This window comes from Nanorana parkeri, unplaced genomic scaffold (assembly GCF_000935625.1).
Source record: "Nanorana parkeri isolate BGI_ZX_2015 unplaced genomic scaffold, ASM93562v1 scaffold2283, whole genome shotgun sequence".
In the NCBI taxonomy this organism is placed as follows: domain Eukaryota; kingdom Metazoa; phylum Chordata; class Amphibia; order Anura; family Dicroglossidae; genus Nanorana; species Nanorana parkeri.
In genome coordinates, this window is record NW_017308551.1 from 137782 (window position 1) to 159959 (window position 22178).

General features: G+C 41.1%; 1 protein-coding gene across 2 annotated transcripts in view; it reads right to left on the reverse strand.

Moving 5' to 3' along the window:
- The window catches only part of ETV4 (ETS variant 4), a 63757-nt gene that overhangs the window by 35777 nt on the left and 5802 nt on the right, over positions 1-22178 (reverse strand). The gene's annotated exons all lie outside the window — the stretch shown is intronic.

Sequence of the window (22178 nt, forward strand, 5' to 3'; positions counted from 1 at the left end):
GTGTGTGTGTGTGTGTGTGTGTGTGTGTGTGTGTGTGTGTGTGTGTGTGTGTGTGTGTGTGATATCAATATAGTAGGGCACCCATAATAGGGGCCACACTGTACGGTCATCCGTAGCATTGTGAAGGTCTACTCCATTCTTCACGATGAGCGGTTGTAGGTGGATGAGCTCCTCCCACAATTCATGGGTTATATGCGTTTATATTGTGTTTTTGGTGGACCCCCAAAACCATCTAAACTAGCTACAATGGAAGAAAGCAGGTGAACATACCATACAGGACACCCTGCAATGCATTGGTGAAAAAACTTAAATTTTACTGCTTAAAAAGGTGGAAAAAAATCCAAACATTTAAAGCTGAACTCCAGGTAAAAAAAAAGTCATTTAAATATACTTCTCAAAAGCCACAAACATCTTAAATTGCAAAAGCATTTGGTTTACACAGTGGATTTATGGTATTTGCTTTTAAAAGTTAGAAGAAACATCATCATAACCAGTACAGTGAGCAGAGCTGTGGGAGGGACCCAGCAGGCTCCACCCACTACAGCCTGCCTGCAGAAAACTACAGGAGGGGTGGATACAAGACCAGTCACTCAGCACAAGGAGACAGAGAGCAGTAGTGACAAGTCTATTATAGGAAACTCCTGCACAGAGGCAACAATTACTTTTCAGATGTTGAAGAAATACACACACGCAAACAAAAAAAAAAAAGATTTAAGTAGGAACACACATACCTCTTGCATTTAGACAATATCCACTTGTAACAGATGCACTCTGGTATAAGAGAATTATGGAGGCCAACATTGCGGATGTCCACTTTTGAGAATGTTCCTTCCCTGGCTGTCATACTAATTGAATTACTTCAATACTTTTTAAGTACAGAGATAAGGGATTCTGACACTGATTTACAGAACGCTCATTCTAGGTCTGTGATTCAAACGTCTGGAAGCCAGACTAGTCAACTAGGATTTTCATGAGGCAAGCAAAGGCAGGCCTATACCTCTCTCATGACAGGTATGCCTGAAGTAGAGACGATTCTGCTCTGCTTCAGCTGCCAACAGTGTGAATGACACACATGAATGGTGACAGGGGCCATTGCGGCCAATAACCATAGATTTCCCTATGGTGCAAAGGGAGAAAGGGGTGGAAGAAGTTCCAGGCGCCTTTTTATCTTGGGGGAATCAAAGACAAGAGGCTTTCGAATCTTATCAATCTCTTCCCCTGAAAGAATACATCAGTGGACGTCTGACTCACAAGAGATTCTCACCTGAAGTAACATGAAAACAGGAAGTCTGAGTGACAGCCATTGTTTGCCTAAGGACACCTTTAGTCTGTATTAAGCTTACCTTGGATGTTATTTTCACAATGGACCGCTTTAAAGCCACAATTTTTATCTTTTTAGTTATAGATAAAGTAGAGAAGGCAGAGAGCCTCTGTCAGGATTTTGTTGCCATCCGTCTCCTTATTGGGGAGATTAACCCCCCACTTCCAGTTTGTGTTAGGGTGTCACAGGGATAGGAAGTGATTGAAATTATCACTTTTTGAATCAAGCAGGAGAGGGTTAGAACCTATCCTTGCTTTTATTTTTGTTCTTGTGTCACATGGACAAAAAGGGGGTAGATTTTACCCCTAATGGGGTGACCTACATCGATAAAAACCGGACCGAGGTTCTAAGGCCCATTACACGCACATTGCAGCAATCGGGTCTGCCTGTCATTTTTTCGGGAGGATCTGATCACAAGCTCAATGTTGGTCTATGGGGAGTCAGATGTAAACAGACATGCATCCATTTACATCCAAGTGCCTCTGACAAAACAAAATGTGAACAGAGTTCCAGTTTGGCGGACCTGACAGGACAATGCAGAGCTAAATCCCTTCCGTTTTGCAGGGGATGGGTGTACAATTCCCTTGTTGATTGGAACAGATGCCGCCTGTGTGAAAGGGCACTTTTCACCTTTATGAAAATGCTAAAAAAAAAATTATAATTTATTTATGTTATTTGCTTCTCCTGATTGGGGTACTAATGTGAGCAGAAACCTTCAGACAAAATACTGAAAGCTGATCTGCCTGTTTTCCTTATTTTTCCAGCAGTAAAACATGATCACAGATCCGTAATCCAGGTCAGAGTGCAACATTCACCCTCCCAGCACACCGGATCATTTGGACTGATTGCCCAACTCTGGTGAACATTGATGAACAATGTTGTAGGTTGGACTTGATGGACTAAATGTCTTTATTCAACCTCAAATATTATGTATGTAACTATGTATGAACATTACAGCACACTGGCTGCAGCTATCGCCATGAATGAAGAGCCAATATACATAAGCAGCAATACACTTCCAGATCAGAATTTGTTAACTAGACCAAACCAGCATCAACACTTTTAGTTGCACAAAACACTTCACAGTTATCAATGTATTCTAAACCATAGGAGATCTGAAGCAGTTTATAGTAACCTGGTAAACTCAGCAGCTTAAAGTCTCCATTGGAAAACAACGTAGAACAAGAGACAGGGAAATGAAATAGTCACACCGTGCATGCAATGCCACAATTTACAATATAGGTTCTTAAAATGGGAATAAAGGAGAAAGATAGTTAGATAGGGATAGATAGATAAAGATATTAGGTTTTTTATGGCAGAAGAGACTGAGTAACTCTCTTCTGCTTATAAAAGCTTACTCTTTCTACCATTCTGCATTTTTTTTGTTTTCGTACACTGAGCCGCGCATGTGCAAGAGGTAACAGAAATTAGAGTTACTTCCTGCTGGCCTGGCATATTAAGAGGCAAAAGATGCCAATCCAGGAAGAGGACCAAGGCGAAGATGGAAATGCCAGAGAGAGAGAGGATCGGTTTGGCAGGTCAGTGTGCCATAATGTGCTAATATGCTGTGCATACGATCACATTATGGCTTTAAGCTCCCGAGTTATTTTTGGGGTTTACCCCCCAAGTCACTTTTCTCCTGTTTTAACACTGCTAATGCCTTCCTCCCACACTCCAAAAGCATGATGGAAGGTTAATTGGCCCCTGTCTAAAGTGGCCCTGTATGCACGTGAGGAAGGAAACTTAGATTGTAAGTTCCTTAAGTGCAGGGACTGATGTGAATGTATGTGTGAGTAAAGTGCTGCGTAAAATTGTTGGTGCTATAGAAATACCTGCAATAATAATAAAAATAATGGCAGCTGCTTGCATGTCTCAAAGGGCCTTGCTTTGTTTTCCCATACCAAAATTAAAAATCAAATGTACCAGTGGACATAATTAATCTTCGATACCCAACAGTACTCCTTGTGTGCACCATGTTTATGCACAACCACATGGTTTGGGTAACAATGAAAAAAAAAAAACAAAGCCATTTCTTTGTGTTACTAAATATTTATGCCCGAAAATGATTTACTGTGCAGCTGGCACATTATCAATGATATGCACCTTCAGGGCTTTAGGTACGCTTTAGGTAGGGCTTTAGGTAGTATTATTGTCTGCTGGTCACCAAGTAACATTAGTAGAAGACCCAGCACTGAACTGGCAGTGTTACTTCCGGTGCATTCCAATATTCCATCCTCAGATAGCAAAAACTATTTATAAGCATTGGCATGTTGGCACAACGTGCTGAAAGGTGATATAGGAAGTAAAGGATCTATGCTAAGTGAGCAAAAAAGATGTTTTCAATACAGGTCATCCTATGCACTATTTACAGTAGGATGGTCACCATTCTCAGGGACAAGTATCTGAGCGGGACGAAAAGCACACACCTGTGCTACACTTATGTTAATCATCAATCATACCCTGCCTAGTTACTTATTCATATGCTATGCAGAACCGCGCTGTATCAATACTACCTAAATCGGAAAAATAAGGAGCAACACAAAAAAAGACAGTCTAAAATTAGCACCTCAGTTAATAGGTTAGGGATTGACATTTGGGAAGGAAGTATTATTGTCTGCTGGTCACCAAGTAACATTAGTAGAAGACCCAGCACTGAACTGGCAGTGTTACTTCCGGTGCATTCCAATATTCCATCCTCAGATAGCAAAAACTATTTATAAGCATTGGCATGTTGGCACAACGTGCTGAAAGGTGATATAGGAAGTAAAGGATCTATGCTAAGTGAGCAAAAGGCTTCAGATGTGCTGGGCCAAGGTTAGCGTGACAATTTAGGGCACGCTAATCACAAAATAGAGAGAGATTCTACATTTCATTTAAAATGTATTTGAATATAGTGTATGTGTACACTATTATTCTGCATAGCAATACATGTAGGGAAATATTCTACAGTGTAGTTTTTGATGTATATGCACAAGAATTTGCTTAATCCTCAAAGGGAAAGCTGTGACAGAAAAAATACCTAGTCAGTGAGCTCTGATTGGCTGACACTTTTCGTCCGATGATCGAACCGTCGTACGATTTAAGTATGGCGGCCCCATCCTGCCCCGATTATCGCAAGGTTGGTTTAGCGGTAATTAGAAGAAAGCACCGGGACGAATTGCGGTAATCGACCACACGTATTTTGTCTGTGCACGCCCAGTGTAAAAATCGTACAAATTTTTACATATGGGAACGCCACCAACCTTGCAAAAATCGTACGATTGACTGAAGTTTTTTCTAACCTGCTGGTTAGCCAAAAGTCGATCGATTGTACAGTATTTGGGGTTGTACACTGCCCATCAACCATACGAATATCGGACGAAAACACGATCGCATACGAAAATCTAATTTGACTGCGGTGTTTTCTTTAATGCAGACCTGTACTTTGGAAGTAACAGGTTCTCTTTGCAAAAGGCAGTGTCTGCAGCCTTTTTGGTCTTCCCTGTGCTTTCCCAGAAAGTTGAAACTCCCAAAGATGGCAGGAAAGTCAAATCCAATACACAATTACCATCTGACTGCGCAGTTTTTATACAATTTGCTTTAGTCTTACCAAAACTATGCAATATACACAATCCTACTTAATTCAGATTATACAGTCCTACTTAATTCAAATTGTCAGATTGTAAAGTTGGTCATACATCCGTAAACATGTGTTTGAAGATGTTTTATGCTTTTAGAACATTCATGCGACTTTCTAATCGTTAGCGGGGTCTAATCAACGTTTGTTTTTTTAATTGAGTGACAAGGAAAATTGAGGAAGCAGGAACAAACAACATTCTAACCCTGAATCTGACTTTGCTTCGGGACAAATCATACATATTGTAATTTCCATGTGATAGGCACTAAAGAAACCTGATTAATACATCTGGGAGTCCATTCAGGTAGCAGGTCTGGCCAAAATTTTTAAGGGCTTGTGAACAAAATCAGTTGACTCAAAGATGGCAAGATTGAATGCTTCGACGAACAAACTGCAACAAAATTCAAAACAGTGTATGGCCAGCTTGACATGTATGGTGAGCTTTACACCAAACCACCGCTCATAACTACTGCTACACTGTGGGAAGGCATAAGGAGGGTCACATGTTCCACATTTACCAGTACTGGGTATTTATCTGGGCTGCAGAATGGGTCAACAGGAAATGAGTGGAAGGTAAGTAAAATGTGGCTAACACTTCTCCCCACAGAGTAAACCTGTTACTTTCCACAGTATGGGTTATGGCAGGACGGACAAATCTCAGGAGCCAGGTACCCAATGGTCCTTAAAACCTCAATATTTAGGCACCAGCTGTAATTTGTATCTAGTTTCCGTCAATGAAACTGGCTCCTAAAAAATCCTAGGGGGTCCTGGAATGGACAGAGTGGCTCCTCAATGCCATATTAAATTTTTCCACCCCTGGGCTATGGGCATATGTATCGCATACACTACAAATAATGCTCATATCAGATGTTGGTAAAATTGCAGTCCTAGAAAAAGTAACATATCAAAACAATCACTTGCCATATTTCAACATTTAACAGGAGGTGAAAGTGGAAAAGTGACACACAAAATGTGTTTAAGAGGTCACCCCTCATCAAACCTTCAGGAAGAGAAAAAAAAAAAAAAGGGAAAAATACTCTGTTATTGTTTGGTAGCAGAGTGACCCCTGGCCATCCCAGTGATTCCCATTTCCTAACACTGATCTTTCATTTGTAAGTAGGAAATGGCATTTCCTTTATCTACTCACATGGAAATTTGAATGCTTTTCCATTGTGCCCTGACTTGATCCAACCACTGTGCTCCGACACAGATTTCAATACAAAACAGACAGATACAACTCGCAGACCCCCAGGGCTATTTACATTCACTTGTGTAACTGGCTCCCGGTTTCTTTCTTATTTTGTATAGATTCTCTTTGAGCAACAATTGTACTCAAGAAATATGATGTATTTCGCCTCTCAAACAATCTGAGCTACAAAGAAAAGTCTTTGTATATGAATGAATCCTCAGTGAATCCTCTCAGTTTCACAACTGTGTGTCTGTATTAGACTACTATAAAACATGCTGGAGGTGTAGGCTGGCCATAGAGTTAAAGCTTTTGTGCAGATTTAACAAATATTTGCCAAGTATTCTATATTGAAATGATTGTAGGTTATCATTGATCGTTCTTGCTGATTATTTGCACTTTAACCACTTGAAGATCAAGTGTTTACACCCCCTTCCTGGCCAGGCCATTTTTCAGTATTCAGCACTTTGACATTTATTCTGTCATGCAAAGCTGAAATTAATTTTATACCAATTTTTGGGGACAAATAGAGCTTTCTTTTGGTTGTATTTAATCACCACTGGGATTTTTCTTTTTTTACTATATTAAAAAGGAAAATCTACAAAAAAAATGTAAAAAAAAAATGTTTTACATTATGTTGTTAGGAAACAATTATTGTTACCCAATTTTTTGGTAAAATATAAAAGACGGGGTCACGTCGTTTAAATAGACACCATGTCAAGCCTTAAAACTGTGCGCACCCGCAAAACACTACCATACCCAAAATTGACCATAAGCGACGCTTTAAAAGCTTTTACTGCTCATCAGTTCAGCGTTATCCGTGATTAATGGCTCTAGAATTATTGCTCTCACTCCAACGTTTGCGCCGATATATGCGGTGTGGTGTAATGTAATCATAATTTCCGCATGTATGCGCACCCGATGCATGTTTTTTTTTTATTTTTTCATGTGCGACTATTTTTTTTTGCAACTTTACATTTTTTTTCCTATTCCTTTTTTTCCACTTAACGTTATTGTTATCACATAGGGGGCTAAGAAATCCTCTATGCGATAGCAAAGAGATGTGACAGGTCCTCTTTATGGCGACATCAGTATCTCCAAGACCCCTAATGTCACCTAGGGACCCCCAAAATAGCTGATGAAGCAGAGATCTGCTTCATCAGCATCTCTCCAGCTTCTGAAGCCGGAGAGTGACACAATAATGCAGAAGTGATGTAATGTTCATCATTTCCGTATTCTGACCCCGGAGAGGGGACCGGAGAGAGATAGTGTTCCCGTCACAGAGCCACGATGCTGGTCCCGGGCTCGCACCCAGGGCCGGATTCCCGAAAAGGCCACCGAGGCCCGGCCTCAGGGCAGCACTGAGCAGAGGGGCGTCACAGGTTTGAATCACCCAACACCCAGAACATAGAGTTCCGGGCGCCGGGCAGTAATTTACTTTCTACATTTAGCCCTGCTTTGCACAAGCAGAGCTAAATGTAGAATAGGAGAAATTACTTGTTTCTTTACATGTGTTCTCGGCGATGTCGCCGAGAACACTTGTAATCAGAGTGCCGGTCCGTCCTCCCCCCACACTCTCTCCCCTGCACTTACCTCTCTCCATGATGCATCCTCCCGGCTCCGTCCTCGCCGCCGCCTTCAGAATGCAGAGCTGTAAGCAGAGCGGCAGGGTTAAAAGTAACCCTGCCGCTCCGTGTAGACAGTGAGAGGGGAGAGCTGTGCTCTTCCCCTGTCACAGGAGTTCCAGCACAGTGCTGTGCTAGAACTCCTGTATTGGAGGTGACAGGTTCAATAAAGAGAACCTGTCACCTCCAAATGCTATCAATTGATATCAATTGATAAAAAATAATTACATAATAAAAGTAAAAAATAATAAGTAATAATAAAATAAAGTAAAAAATTGTAAGAATATAAAATAAGTAAAAAAATTATAAAAAAGTAAAAGATGACAAGATAAATAAAAATTTAAAAAGAAAAAAAAAAAAGTTAAAAAAAAAGGGAGAGAAACAAAAAAAAAACCCCATAAAAAAATAAATACCAACCTTGCAGCCACCGCATTCCCTCAGCAGGGAGGGAGGGGGGGCATTGCCGAACCCGGCCTTGGGGCGGCAGAGAGGGTAAATCCGGTCCTGCTCGCACCGGGCACACTGAGCTCGGGACCAGCGGAGAGGGGGCTTCGGCGCACAATCGACACGTTATACAATGCATTGCTGCCTGTTTTTAAATTTGAGCAGTTTCCTGCTCGCGCACGAGTGGGCAGGGTCAACAGGCCGTCTTTAGACGGCCACTCACATCCAGGAAGCTCCTGGCCGACCGCTTTCTTTTCACAACGGCTGGCCGGGAGGAGGTTAAAGAAAATGTCTACGATGGGAAATCTGTTCTATGGAGTGTCTATAGTTTCCTGTTCTGTCTCCATGACAGGAAGTGGAGGAATACCTCCCTAGAGCACCAAGGAATTGATTAATGACTCATCTGCACTAATAGCATTTCTCGAAACGGATAGTCTGCATAGACCAGCAAATTGGAAAATCATACTGATCTAACGTTTATATCTGCTAAAATTGAAGTGTCTTGTTACTGCTTTCTTCATTCATAAAATAGTCCTAACATTTTTTCAACTTCATCCCATTATCAGCCTCATTTAAAAGTGACAGGATTAAAAAGTCAAGCAGCCTGTTCCAAGGCTTTGGAGAAATGTATATTTCCATGCACTACTAAAGGTATATCTAAAGCCAACCCCTCCCCCCCATTCTGGATGGAGCAGGGAGGGTTAAAAGCACTGTCAAATCACAATCTGTGTCTCATTAAAGGATTTCCCCTTCACATCCTTTCCCATGGAATTAGGTTAAAGCATATATCTTTCCAACATGTGGGTAAAATGCCCTCTTAGACAGTTTTCACGGGAACAAGTGTCCCCATTGGAAGATATCCCTCTATTCTGTTCTGGTGGCAACTCTAAATTTTGGATTTACTCTCATTGGTGATCAGGACAATTGGGGAGAGTGAATCTCTCTAATGGGGACACAGACAGCGATAAAAACCTGACAACGGTGCTAACCTCTCAACTCGCTATGCAAATCTAGAAATAAAAAATACTACATTTTTAAAAAATAAAAAGTTTCCCTTAGTTATACTTAACATTAAAGCAATGCCACCATCTTTCAAAATACAAATAAATAATCTAAAAAATAAAAGCAAAACAAAATGGACAAAGGAAAAATACACATGGCAATGTACATTAACAGTATCTACGGTCAAAAAACAAAACTTAATATGCATTTCTCTATTGAATTTCCATAAGTTCTATCCCACTCCAAATAGCCATAGCCACCTAGAAGATTGTAAACTTATTGAAGATGCCCATAGGATGTACTTCCTCAATGCAGACACAATTTCATTCAGCCCTGTGAATATACACTTCCTTGCGTCACCACTCTAAGCCTGCCATCTGAACTAAAACTCAGCGTCTAAACAAAGTAATATCATCGCTTGCTGGAAGCAATGCATGATGGGATATGTAGTCTTGAGCAATCAAAATTTCATCACATCAAGCAGCAGGGAAAGAGATGCAAAACACACTAGTAATCCTGGAAGTTGTTGAAAGTGATGGGCAGACAGAAGGCAGCATTCACTACATTAAAGGGATACTTTCAAATAAGCTTTGATTGCATTATCACATGTTTTACCAGTGTAGCCCTATTGTTACACTGTCTGGATAGCATATGCTGTGACTTAAGAACTGCTGTAAAAGCATGCATTTTTAAATGTGACAATGAGCCCTTGTAGAAAGGTGAATTTCACTTTGTTTTATGACCAGTGTGACTAAGCTTCTATTTTCTTGAAAGGGAAAAAAACCCACCTCATATGGATCTAAAAGTAACCAGGATGAGGCAGATCAATACAGCAGTCAAAGTTCATAGAGGTTCCTGCGCATACTATCCTATTGAAAAATACCAACAAAAAACAAAAAAATAAAATTAATTTTTTTCTAGGGCTGCGGAAATTAACGATTAATCCCTCGATTAATCGTTAATTTTTTTGATCGATCAAAATTATTTTGATCGATCAAAGTTCTTTGGCTCCGTACTCACATCTCCGCCGGCTTCCGGGTCTTCCGTCGGAGATCCGGTGACGTCACGGACATCGACGTCACCGGACTCCTCCCCCCTTCCACAAGTGGCTCTGTCGGCTAACGAAGGGAAGGGGGAGGAGTCCAGTGATGTCGATGTCCGTGACGTCACTGGACTCCTCCCCCTTCCCTTAGTCACCTGATGGAGCTGCTTGGGCCGGTGAGTACACATCCTAACTCTCCCGGCCGCCCGGGAGAGACACACTTTTTACCGGAAAGCTTTAATCTGCTCAATCGAGCAGATTAAACCTTTGCCTGGGATCGTTTTTTTTTTCTTTCTTTTCTGACATCGGGAGCCGCGGCCTGGCCTTCAGAAAAGAAAAAAAAAAAAAGGCATACGATTGCATAGCTTGATTCCTATTGGCTATTGCACTTTGCAATAGCCAATAGGAATCTAGCTATGCATTCTTATGCCTTTTCTTTTTATTCTGACAACTGCAAAAAAAAAAAAGAAAGTCTGCAGATAGCAAAGAAGCTATTGCTTCCTGTGCCATCTGCCATCATTTCAGGGGGAGTCAAAAACCTGGAACACCCTGGGGGCACACAATGTAGCGGTTTCTGGCACACCAAGCCCCTCCTTGCAGTGGGCGTGGCTTAAAGGGGAATAGTTAAACTGAACTAGAGTCTATATTCCAATGGGGATAGATTAAAGTAGTCACTTGCACTTAAAGATATTAAAAAGTCAATGCTGTTTATGGACTGAGATAACACACATCTCCTTAGCGACATTTCGAGACCATGCGGTCCCGTCCTCAGGCAAACAGTTTGCCTGAGGATGGGACCGCATGGTCTCGAAACGTCGCTAAGGAGATGCGTGTTCTCAGTCAATAAACAGCATTGACTTTAATATCATGGAGTGCGAGTGACTACTTTAATCTATCTAAATTTCACGGAGGCATCCGTTGTCACCACCGCACCCACCCAGGTGGATTTGGGTTTTTGTCCGGTCAGGAGTGCGATGGGACAGGAGGATTAAGTTATATTCCAATGGGAACACTTGTTCTTATGACAGCTTTCCAACATGGGAATTATGTTCACTTTGGAGAGATGGCCTCTAATTTCATGCATCTCTATGACAGGAAGTGAAGGAAAACCTTGCTAATGGGACACAGACGCCAACACAATAACCTGGCAGGGATTTTAACCCTTCTCTACTTAATGCGTAACACATGCTTACTCGCACACAATGAATGCCGCACACCCGCAATCAATTGCGCACACTATCAGTAACTTACCTTTATGGCCAGTTAGTCCCTGTGGTGGCGTGGACAGTTGTCCCCCTTAGCCTCTTCAGTATCCCATGTCCCTGCTGCTGCCAGAAAGAAAGTGTGGGAGTGGTGGTGCCGAGGAGGAGCAGCATGTTGGGCTCTGAAATGTTGCCCGCATCTAGGGCTGCAGCTAACGATTATTTTCATAATCGATTAGTTGGCCGATTATTAAATCGCGTAGAGGAGTAGAGCAGCAGCGTGCGCGGCTTCAGCGTCCTGTGCGGTGGGCGTGGCTTACGCGGCCTGTGCCGTGGGCACGGCGGCCGCAGCGTGTGACGTGTGGCTCAGGCCGCATGTGGAGCCCGGAACAGCCCCGAACAGGCAAATCAATCGATAGCCGACGAATCGACGATCGAAAACGTTGCTAACGTTTTCAATCGTCGATTTTAATCGACTAAAATCGATTAACTGTTGCAGCTCTACCCGCATCCCATCAACACAGGACACAGTGGTCCCCACACCCAGGGCACTAGGCAAGACATGTGCCCTGGGTACCCGGTGCAAATGATGCCCATGTTCTGTGCATAGCAGTGCACTACTAGATGCTGGTCACATTAAATAATTTACCAGCAAACTCCCAACACCCCAATAGAGGGGTTATCCAAGATAATCCAACTTAAGACCGTCAGCTGACACATGCAACATCTCAGAGCTCATAAAAATCACAAGGAAAGAATCATAGATCGTGTACAGATTGAGTCAGGAGGGAGACGAAAGTTACTTAACATCCTTTCTTTTTCCATAAGCAAAAGCCAGAAACCCTTCTACTATTAACTACAGCTTAATATGTCCTGTTTCTTATAAATGCTGATGTTGGATGTGCTTTTTTTTTAACAAGTAAAGCAGTATAAAACAAGGCAATCCTGCCCAAAAAACTTCCATTACTGCAATGTTTCCAAATAGGAAACTGAAGAAAAAACGTCTGGTAAGGTCCTCAGAAAGCGTATTAAAATAAGAGCACCTGCAGAGCTTTCAGCGTGCCCTGGAACCAGAACGGTGGAAACAGGGCTGCCGCCCAGCTAGGATGGCGCTAAACATACCGAACTTTAAGCCATGTGCCTATTTTTAATATTAAAAGGAGAACTATGGGGGTTAAGGCTTTTCCCCATAGTTCTCCTTATGGTAACGGGAGGACACAAACTAGCGTCCTCCCGTTACCCTAAGCTCAGTATACCGCGAGCTACAGCTCGCGGTATACTGAGACGCCGCAGCTGAAGCGGATCCCGACAATTGTGCCGGGATCCGCCCAGCTGCGTGAGTGACAGCTGGCTCTGCCTATCTAGAGGCAGAGCCAGCTGTACCCGCCCCCTCCCCCGTCCGTTCCGCCAGTCAGCGCTGGCGGATCGGAGCTGGGAGGGGGGAATCCAGCCCCTCCCCTGTCACGGCAGAGAGCCGTGACAGGATCGAGAGGTGAGCGAACGCCGGTAACTATTCGCTCACCTCCCGATCTACTGAGCCGACCTGTGACAGTCTCATTGTCACAGGTCGGCTAGAACTATGAGGATGAGTGAAAAGCACCCACCTCATAGTTCTCCTTTAACCTGACTATCCTTGAAAAACAAAACTGAACATTTTCACCAACCTCAAGCTATTATCAAACCATGCTTTTAATCTTAATCAGATGCACCTGGTATTCGTATACACATGTAAATGGCATACCGTAATGTCTATACAAGTGTAAACTAACAAAAGGAATTTCTTATAAAAAAAGTTTCAGCTAAGGACGAAAATGGTGAATGTCAAATCTAAAAACTATACCATAACGCTATAAACTGATAAAAAAAAAAAAAAAAGACAAAATGCAACCCAGAGCATCTGCCTATTCCTGTACATGAGCAAACCGCTGCCTAACTGTGCCTGTTCTTTCAAGGGTTGAAAGCTTAAAAAGGAAACACTTTAGATGTGAATACGGAGACTACTGATGTTGACTTAATTGTGAAAATGCTAGTTGCCTGGTAGTCCCTGGCATCAATATCCAGAACAAGCAAACATCCAAAAGTCAGAACACCTATCTGCATACAAGTCATCAACTCAAGAAGTACTGTAGTCACTGGACTAATGACAGCCAGGAGAGTAGGATTTTAAGAGAGACACAGACATTGGCAGCTCCCACATCTTTCCCTAATACCAGAATGCTGTAATCAGAAAGATAGAGAAAAAAGGGAGGGATGGTTCAATTTTCTGAAACAGGATGGAGTGCTTTGCATTTGAAAATGTTCCCTGTTTTGGAGGCAGGATGATGCAATCCAAGGATCCTAGACTGCCTGTGCCAAAGTATAATTACATAAAAAAAAGGCAGAACTCAGAATACAGAGCTTTGGCTGCTGCCAGCAAGTAACCACAAACATGAAGCCATTTCTATTTTAGATCGGTTTTAAAAAATAAAAAATGGCACAGGGGGAAAAAAAAACAGCTCTAAAAACGTGGCCATACACAGCTTTATATTCAATAAAAATTTGACCAATTAGAGCAGGCATATGAAACTCAAGTAATGGGACAAACCAACTGGAATTAATCATTAAAAGGAGAACTATGAGGTGAGTGAAAATCACTCAGCCTCATAGTTCGAGCCGACATGCGACAATGAAACTGTCACACGTCGGCTCAATAGATCGGGAAGTGAGCGAACACATACCATCGCTCGCTCACTCCTCGATCCTGTCCCTGCAGAGAGCCATGACCATCACTCAAGGCTCCCTGCAGGGAATCCCCCCTGTCCGATCCTTCAGCGTTGACTGGCAGAACAGACGGGGAGGGGGCGGGTACAGCCGGCTCTGCCTCTAGATAGGCAGAGCCAGCTGTCAATCACGCAGCTGGGTGGATCTTGACAGTAATGTCGGGATCCGTCCGGGCTGTGGCGGTCTCAGTATACAGCTACAGCTCGCAGAGCTTTGGGTCACGTCGAGGAAGCTAGTTTGTGTCGTCCCGTGACCCTTAGGAGAACTATGGGGAAACACCCTATAGTTCTCCTTTAACCTCCCTGGCGGTAATCCAGAGTCTGGCTCGGGGTGAATTTTCAACATTATGTCCAGTGAGATCCAAACTTACTTCCAGGAAAGGAGAGTAACACTTTACGGCTTAACATTTTCGTAGCAGTTGCAACTTTTAACATTTTATTTCAGATAAAAACATTAAAATATTTCCCAGGGTACTGAGCAGCAAAATTACATGAGGAAGTGTAGTTTTTTTAAATCAAATGAACAGCTGGGGCCTAATCCAATTTACATTGTTAAACCACTGAGGCCTGCTAAGAAATAAGAAGGCCACATATGGTCCAAAGAAATACTGGTTTGACAAGCCTGATGTCAGGGCTGGACAAATCCCAGGGACCAAGTAGCCAATGCTCCTTAAGGCTGGGTTCACACATAGACGTATTGAATATGCGCGTTTGTAACGCGACTCGCGGTAAAAAAAAAAAATGCGCGACAAACGAGGGCTACTTGGCTGTATCCCAATGGAAACACGAGACCAAAACGCCCCAAAGAAGTACATGTACCTTTTCAGGCGTAGGCCGTTTTGTAGCGCGTTCAGACGGGCTGAAATACGGAAAGGTGTGAACCATACTCATAGAAAACAATGGAATTTTCAAGTTTGTACGTTTTGTAGAGCGTTCATAGAGCGTTGAACTCGCGACAAAAACGTAAACGTGTGAACAGGGCCTCAAGTGACATTAAAGTCAGAATTTTCTTTTGCCCCTTCCCAATCCAGCTGTAGGGACTTACCTTAAATGATGCCTCTTGATTCGATCATCTTCTTTATTTTCCTTTTCAGCTATCCCTCCAGCGCTGGTGCAGGTCTCTTGTATTAGCAACTGACACTCTGGTGGTGGTAGTGTGATGGTCTGGGGCTGTTTTGCTGCTTCAGGACCTGGAAGACTTGCTGTGATAAATGGAGCCATGAATTCTGCTGTCTACCTTCCAATGTGGCTGAATTACAACAATTCTGCAAAGATGAGTGGACCAAAATTCCTGCACATCGCTATAACAGACTCATTGCAAGTTATCGCAAACGCTTGATTGCAGTTCTTGCTGCTAAGGGTGGCCCAACCAGTTATTAGGTTTAGGGGGCAAACACTTGAGCCATGGCTCACACAGAGCCATGTGGGTTTGGATTTTGTTTTCCCTTAATAATAAAAACCTTCCTTTAAAAACTGCATGTTATGTTTACTTGTGTTATCCGACTAATATTTAAATTTGTTCGATGATCTGAAACATTAAAGTGTGACAAACGTGCAAAACAATGAGAAATCAGGAAGGGGGCCAACACTTTTTCACACAACTCATATTAGGTATATAAGGATTGTATGTATATATAGACACATACATACATATACGTGACTTCAGCCAAGTCAATTATACCTTCAAAGTTACACTATTCCTAAAAGAGCTGCTTTACTATTACCCAGTAAACTTGGTCTGCACCTAATAAAGTGCCTGCATAGAGTTATCCAAATAAGTAGTATTACAGGGATCACAAACCACAGTTAAACTCCTCTACTTTCACTACTAGCAAAATCAAATTGACGATTAGCTTCAATGATGATAGCAGTGGTGCCGTTAAGGAAGTAAGGCTGAGTAAGCACGTTTATTAGCACATCAAAGGCAATACTATTTCTAGACCTAAAATGGTGTGTCTGCTACTGCACCTTCATCACCTAGTTCTTCCTGTTAAGACCTCCACTAGAGCCCTAGTTTGCTTAAGCCCTTGTGCAGGCTGAAGTCCCAACCAAATGGCTTTGAGACAGCAGTTCAAAAGGACTTCAGGAGGATACATTTTAAAAAAGAGGGGGGACAATGACAAACAGAGCAGTTAATGGTGAAAACTCCTTTTGCCATCTGTGTTCCATTGGGCAGATTTCCCTTCACAAAATATTTATTTTTCTCTCGCTTTCAGTGCCAATAGCCACAGGGTTACAGAGAATTATCTCCTCAGCTTGGAAACAGAAAATAAAAACCTGACAGTGGTTCTGACCCTTCCACACACTTCAAAACTTTTTTTTAAATGTAATTACATTTTATTAAATTTCCATTATTGTACTGAAGCCTACGTGGCTTCACTATGAACAGTAGTGTCAGGACAGCCTGCTCTGATAGAGACAGAACTATACGAAAAACTGCACAGTCCGTTATATGGGTACGTTTGGACTAGTGGTCTCCCAAACGTATTCTCTTTTATTCTCCACTTCACAATTACTGTATCAAATGGGCCAAAATCGAGTTCTATTGTTCAACAGACAACAGGCCACTATTGATAGAAAACAAACATTTTTTAAAGCCATCAAATTTTGGTTATAAATGAATGTTTTAGAGAATGTTTGGATAGCCCTTACTGGCCAGCATAAGTTACTAAAAGATGCAACTTTTGGGACCCATGAGGTTCCTTCCTCAGGAATACTACAATTCCTTCACGGTCGCTTTTAGCTTTGTGTTGGTTCTCTAACCCTAATATGACAGAATATATGAAGATTGGTCAATTTAAGAAAGGTAGATCTTTCAGAGATCATCAAGTCTGGTTGTTTAGTCAAATGCAAAAGGAAAAACTTTCAAAACAAAACCAAGCAGTAACATGCTCTTGTGCAGTTCACCTTGATCCCTGCTCAGCTTCTACATACAGTATGTGTTATTTGTTATAAATTGGTATCCCAGCAATTTCATAACATATCACGTGCCTTCTGACAGCAAGGGTAATGCAGATTTCCAGGCAGATAAGAGGGCTCTTAAATCAACAGTACAATCTCAAGCTTTGCCACTTCCCATATCTCTACAAACACTTCTGAGACAAAGATTGTCTGAACTGGAACATCAAAGGTTCCAATTAGACACCAAATGCTCAAAACGATTAAAGACACTATAATACGTATCACAAAGTTTTACAACCAAGTCTTTTAATCACTGACAGACAAATGGAGTAACTAGCAACTTGTACCGCTGATGTTTTCAATCTGTTTGAGTGCTCTAAACCAAAAAGGCAACTTAAAAAATATAAATATAAAATAACACACACACACACACACACACACACACACACACACACACTATGGAGGGCAGAGAAAGTATACATCAAGCCCAAATTGGGTAATACATTCTATTTACAGAACTGGCCATTGTGCACATTGTTTACAATTTGCTAAGAAAGCAAGAAGTGTTGAGCAGAGGACACATAACATTATTTTAAACTCAATTCCTTTAAAGATGGATCAGTATTTTTCTATTATCCAATATGCTCTCCCATATTTGCCAAGACTATTGGGAATTAAGCACTTAAGAAATCATTCAATGGTAACAATTCCACCGTAAGCAATGGGCAAATCATTCTGCTTTGCTTAAAATTGAATCTAAACTAGATGATTACATTCATTATACAACTCTTTCAGCTCTGACTGGGGAAGTAACAAGTCGTCCTATAAGGGATAGATGGAACACACACGGTTTAGAATAGTGCTAGGGACATGTATTAGGGATTCTGACCTAATCGTCAAACCATTATGATGATCAAACCACATGATACAGTCTATAAATATGCCATATCTATAACATTGGCAAAATTATACAAGACCACACCGTATAACTGCAAAATCCTGCAAATTCAGCAATTGCTTAAAGGTTGAAAGAACCTAAAATGTCTTCAGTTTATGCAATTTCTTGGCACATTGCATAATTTTTAAAAAGTGGAAGTATACTGAATTTCAGTTCTGTAAGCAGCTTTGTGCAGCAAAATAATTTTAAAACCATTAAGTCACATATTAAAATCACACACACACACACACACACACACACACACACACACACACACTATAGATCAGAGCAAAAAGTATGGAAAGGGTCACTAAAAGAGAAACAGGTAAAAAAAACAAAAACACACACAGCAATTATTCTAAGAGTATATTATTGCAATAACTAGTTTTCTCATATGACTTGCTTACTGCCTCTACTATGAAACAAAAGACAATAAAATATTGTGGAATTTAGCAAATATTAGGAATTCATAAACAGGTAATCCAGAAGTATGGCCACAAGCAAATAAAAAGATCTATAGCCAAAATATTTCACAGCCAAGTCTACAGTTTAGCCTATTCTACAAAGAAAACCAAGTGTTAAATTGTGTGACCATAAATCTAAACCCTAGTGTGAAGTCGGAAGCAACAGATATAACACAGACCTACCCGTGATATCAAACCAAATGGATACCGGGGCTCTGATTGACCTTGCTAATCCGATATTAAAAAGCATGGTTCCTTTTACAAGTGGAAAAAAAGATGGGTCCTTGAAGGAAGACACAGAATGCTCACATCTCAATGTTTAGGCACTTAAAGTGGCAAATCCCGGTCTAACATATCCATCATTGCAAGTAGTGCAGAGACTTGTATGCTCACCTGCATTGGAAATGACAGCCCAGGGTCTGACTGTACAATAACCAAGCAACAGTATGGGCACCCTCATATCTCTGATCCAATTGTTAAACTGCAAATCCGATGTTCATTAGCCTACGTAACCTCTTAGTGGTCTCTTTTGGAGCATTCATGAACCAGAGCATCATGGGACTCAGGAAAATAGTTAATGCAGTAAAAAGGACAAAATCAGACTACTACAGCATATGTGCAAGTACAAGGTTCTGGCTGCTACGATTTATAAAATCGATTTCCCCCTTTATATGACTGGCTGAATCCTATGGCATCATTCTCATAATCCTACAGAATACAGTTAAATTAACTCATGCCATTGCTACATTTCTTTTAGATTATTTGGTGTTGGTAGTTAAGGAACATGGGAGGTGTACATGTTTAAAATCAAATCCCACAACTATGCACTGTGGTAACAGTCAGTTCACTAGACACTACCCACATCACAAAACATGATAATAAACATCACAACAACAATAATCAATGATGCATTGTAAATGGAAGAATTGTATTTTCATGTTAACTTTACCACAGCAATACATGGCTGCCAAGTATGAATTAAACGCATCTGTTTCAAGGACTACTGAAAAAAAGACAACTGTGCCACTGTTGGATATCACTATTCTTGAAATTATTCCCAAGCTCATTGTAGCAGGTATGAGCAACATGACAAGGAAAAAAAGTCTTAAAAGTCTAATTGTGTACACACTAAAATAAAACTGGCATGGATAATAAAACCTTAACTTTAAATCCTCTAGACAATTCTTAGGGCTTGTCCACACCAGGTGTATTGTCATACACCTTTCTGCAGGTAAAATGCACCCACATAAAAAAAAAAAATCCATTGTGCCCGTACAGTCAATTCACACCACCATGTGTTGACCACCATTTTCCTAATAAAATCTACCGAAGGGGTCCTTAAAAAAAAAATGAAATATGCTGTACAATTCACCAGACACTACAGCAAGGACTTTTAAACAGATCGGCTAAGTCCGGGCTGTGTATTTTTGGGGTGGTTGAGAAAAAAATGCAACTAAAAAAAAAAATGGGAAACAAACTTCCTCTGCAGTGTGGGAACATTTTTGTGGATTCAGTAAATTCTGAAGCTATACAAAATATAGCAATCTGTTTTAAAAAACCACATTATACCCAACTAGAATAAGTGGGAACAGTCCTCCAGTCATATAGAGTATTTGTCTATATTAACTAAACTCATGTTGGCCAAATTACATTTACATTTATAACAGGAAAAATTCTCCAATTCAGCTATGTTGTCCTAGACTGTTAACTTCTCTTGCCTTCTCCAAACTCTTCACCATTTAGTGAATAGACATGCAAGTGTTTTTATTGCCATGTGTGCCCTCGCTGGGTAGATTCACCCTCTTTATTTGTCTTGGTGACCATTGTCACAGTCAGAAAGTTAAGGGACATCCAAATTTTACAGTAAATCTTTCAATAAGGGCACTTGATCCAGGGACAACTACACAAGAGGAGCATTCCCTTTTACTTTGGAGATATATCCTGTTCTAGCTCCAGTTCATGTAAAAAGGTAAAATTTCCCAGCAAGACACAAAGAAAAAACAAAAACATGGTTTTAAAGTCAAGCTCCAGACGCCCCACCCCACAGAGTACACCTTTCCCCCTGATGCCCCCCTCCAGCAGTAGGTTATATTGTATCCACTATATACACACACATTTTCTGATATATTCTGACTGGTCATGTAATGTGCTGGGTCCTCTTCCTGTTTGGTTTTCTTTGGGCACTAAGTGGTCCTGGATGATGCAGAGAGCAGTTCTGATGTCATCACATCTTCACTACTCTCTGCATTAATACACAATACCTGGTGATACCCCTTCATGGGCTGGGACCACCACACCCTGTAATCTTAGTCTGTCCTCAGTCTTTGGTGCCAAGTTATGCATTACCATTGCTCCGTCTACAGTATCCAACATCAGCCATTAGCATCTGAATCATTCATTTTAGTGTGTTTATTTTCTAAACATTTTGCATTTGTCTGTAAACCCGCTTCCAAATTTTAGATGTAGAAACGTATTTATTCTGACATACGCTTCTCTTACCACCTCAGCTGGGCCCCAGTATTCTCCTAAACCAAATAAGCAGGGGTTCCCTAGTAAATGACTAGTAATAGTTGTTCACTAGAAAAACATGGGGCAAATGATTGACTACAAAGACTAAACCTGGTTCTGCCTAGGTTGCACTTTACCTTTTGTAATAAACTAATTTTTATCAATTACCTTTTCCTTTCTAAATGACCTCAATATGTGTGTCCTCACCGAAAGCTTTGTGTTATTCTGTGAAGCTGCTTCTGCTGTCACATTCTCCTACTGAAGCCTGAATATTACCCATTTAAAGACTTGGCAACATGACTGGTTGTAGAGTGATGCTCTGCTTACCACTGTATTTGTGCTCCTTCGTCTATCCTCTCTCGTTGTACATAATCTGTTTTATCCTCTGTCCCTTTGTTCCCACTGTTTGCCAACCACCTGACACTGCTTCCCAATTCCTGTACAATGTTGCCTTTTGGATTTAATATGCTCTCCTCTGACCTTCCGACAACAATCTCTGGTAACTATTGCTGCATTTTAAGATGCTGGCAATGATCTCTCTTAAACTTATGATCGAAAAGTGGGAAACCCAACTCCACTTTCAATATCAAGCCTCCATTTTCCCACTATGACTTCTACTAGATCTACCTAAACTCCAGCCAAAAAATGTATTCCACAGAGATCCCGAAGTGTTATTATTTCAATATAGCACTATAAAAAAGGAGCTTGGGGTATTTTGTTAAAAAAATGTAAAGAGACCCCAATATGAACTAGTCTCTTCTCACACTTCCTTACTTCCCTTTTCTCTACCTGGACTGCCTGACTTGCCTCCTAGTATAATCTACTCTTAATGAGATTGCTCCAGATCCTGCATGTGCAGCCAAATTCAAGAGGGCAAAATCTGACCGAAGCCAAGTAAAATCGTTACTCTAGTCTGTCCTCAAAAAACCATAAACATCTTTAAAACAAGATTATGAAGCCTTTAACCTTTACTGCCTCTCACCACCTCAATAGACTCCCTCTTCCAAACTATTGTTTTCATTGCTCAAGAGATAACAAATTACAACATAGAAAAGATTGACATAATCAGGCATGCAATCTCATGCACTGAACTATCACTACATAACCCAGACTATTTACACTGTTGTAGTTTTTTTAAACCTATAATTGAATGAAGTCACATCGCCAAACC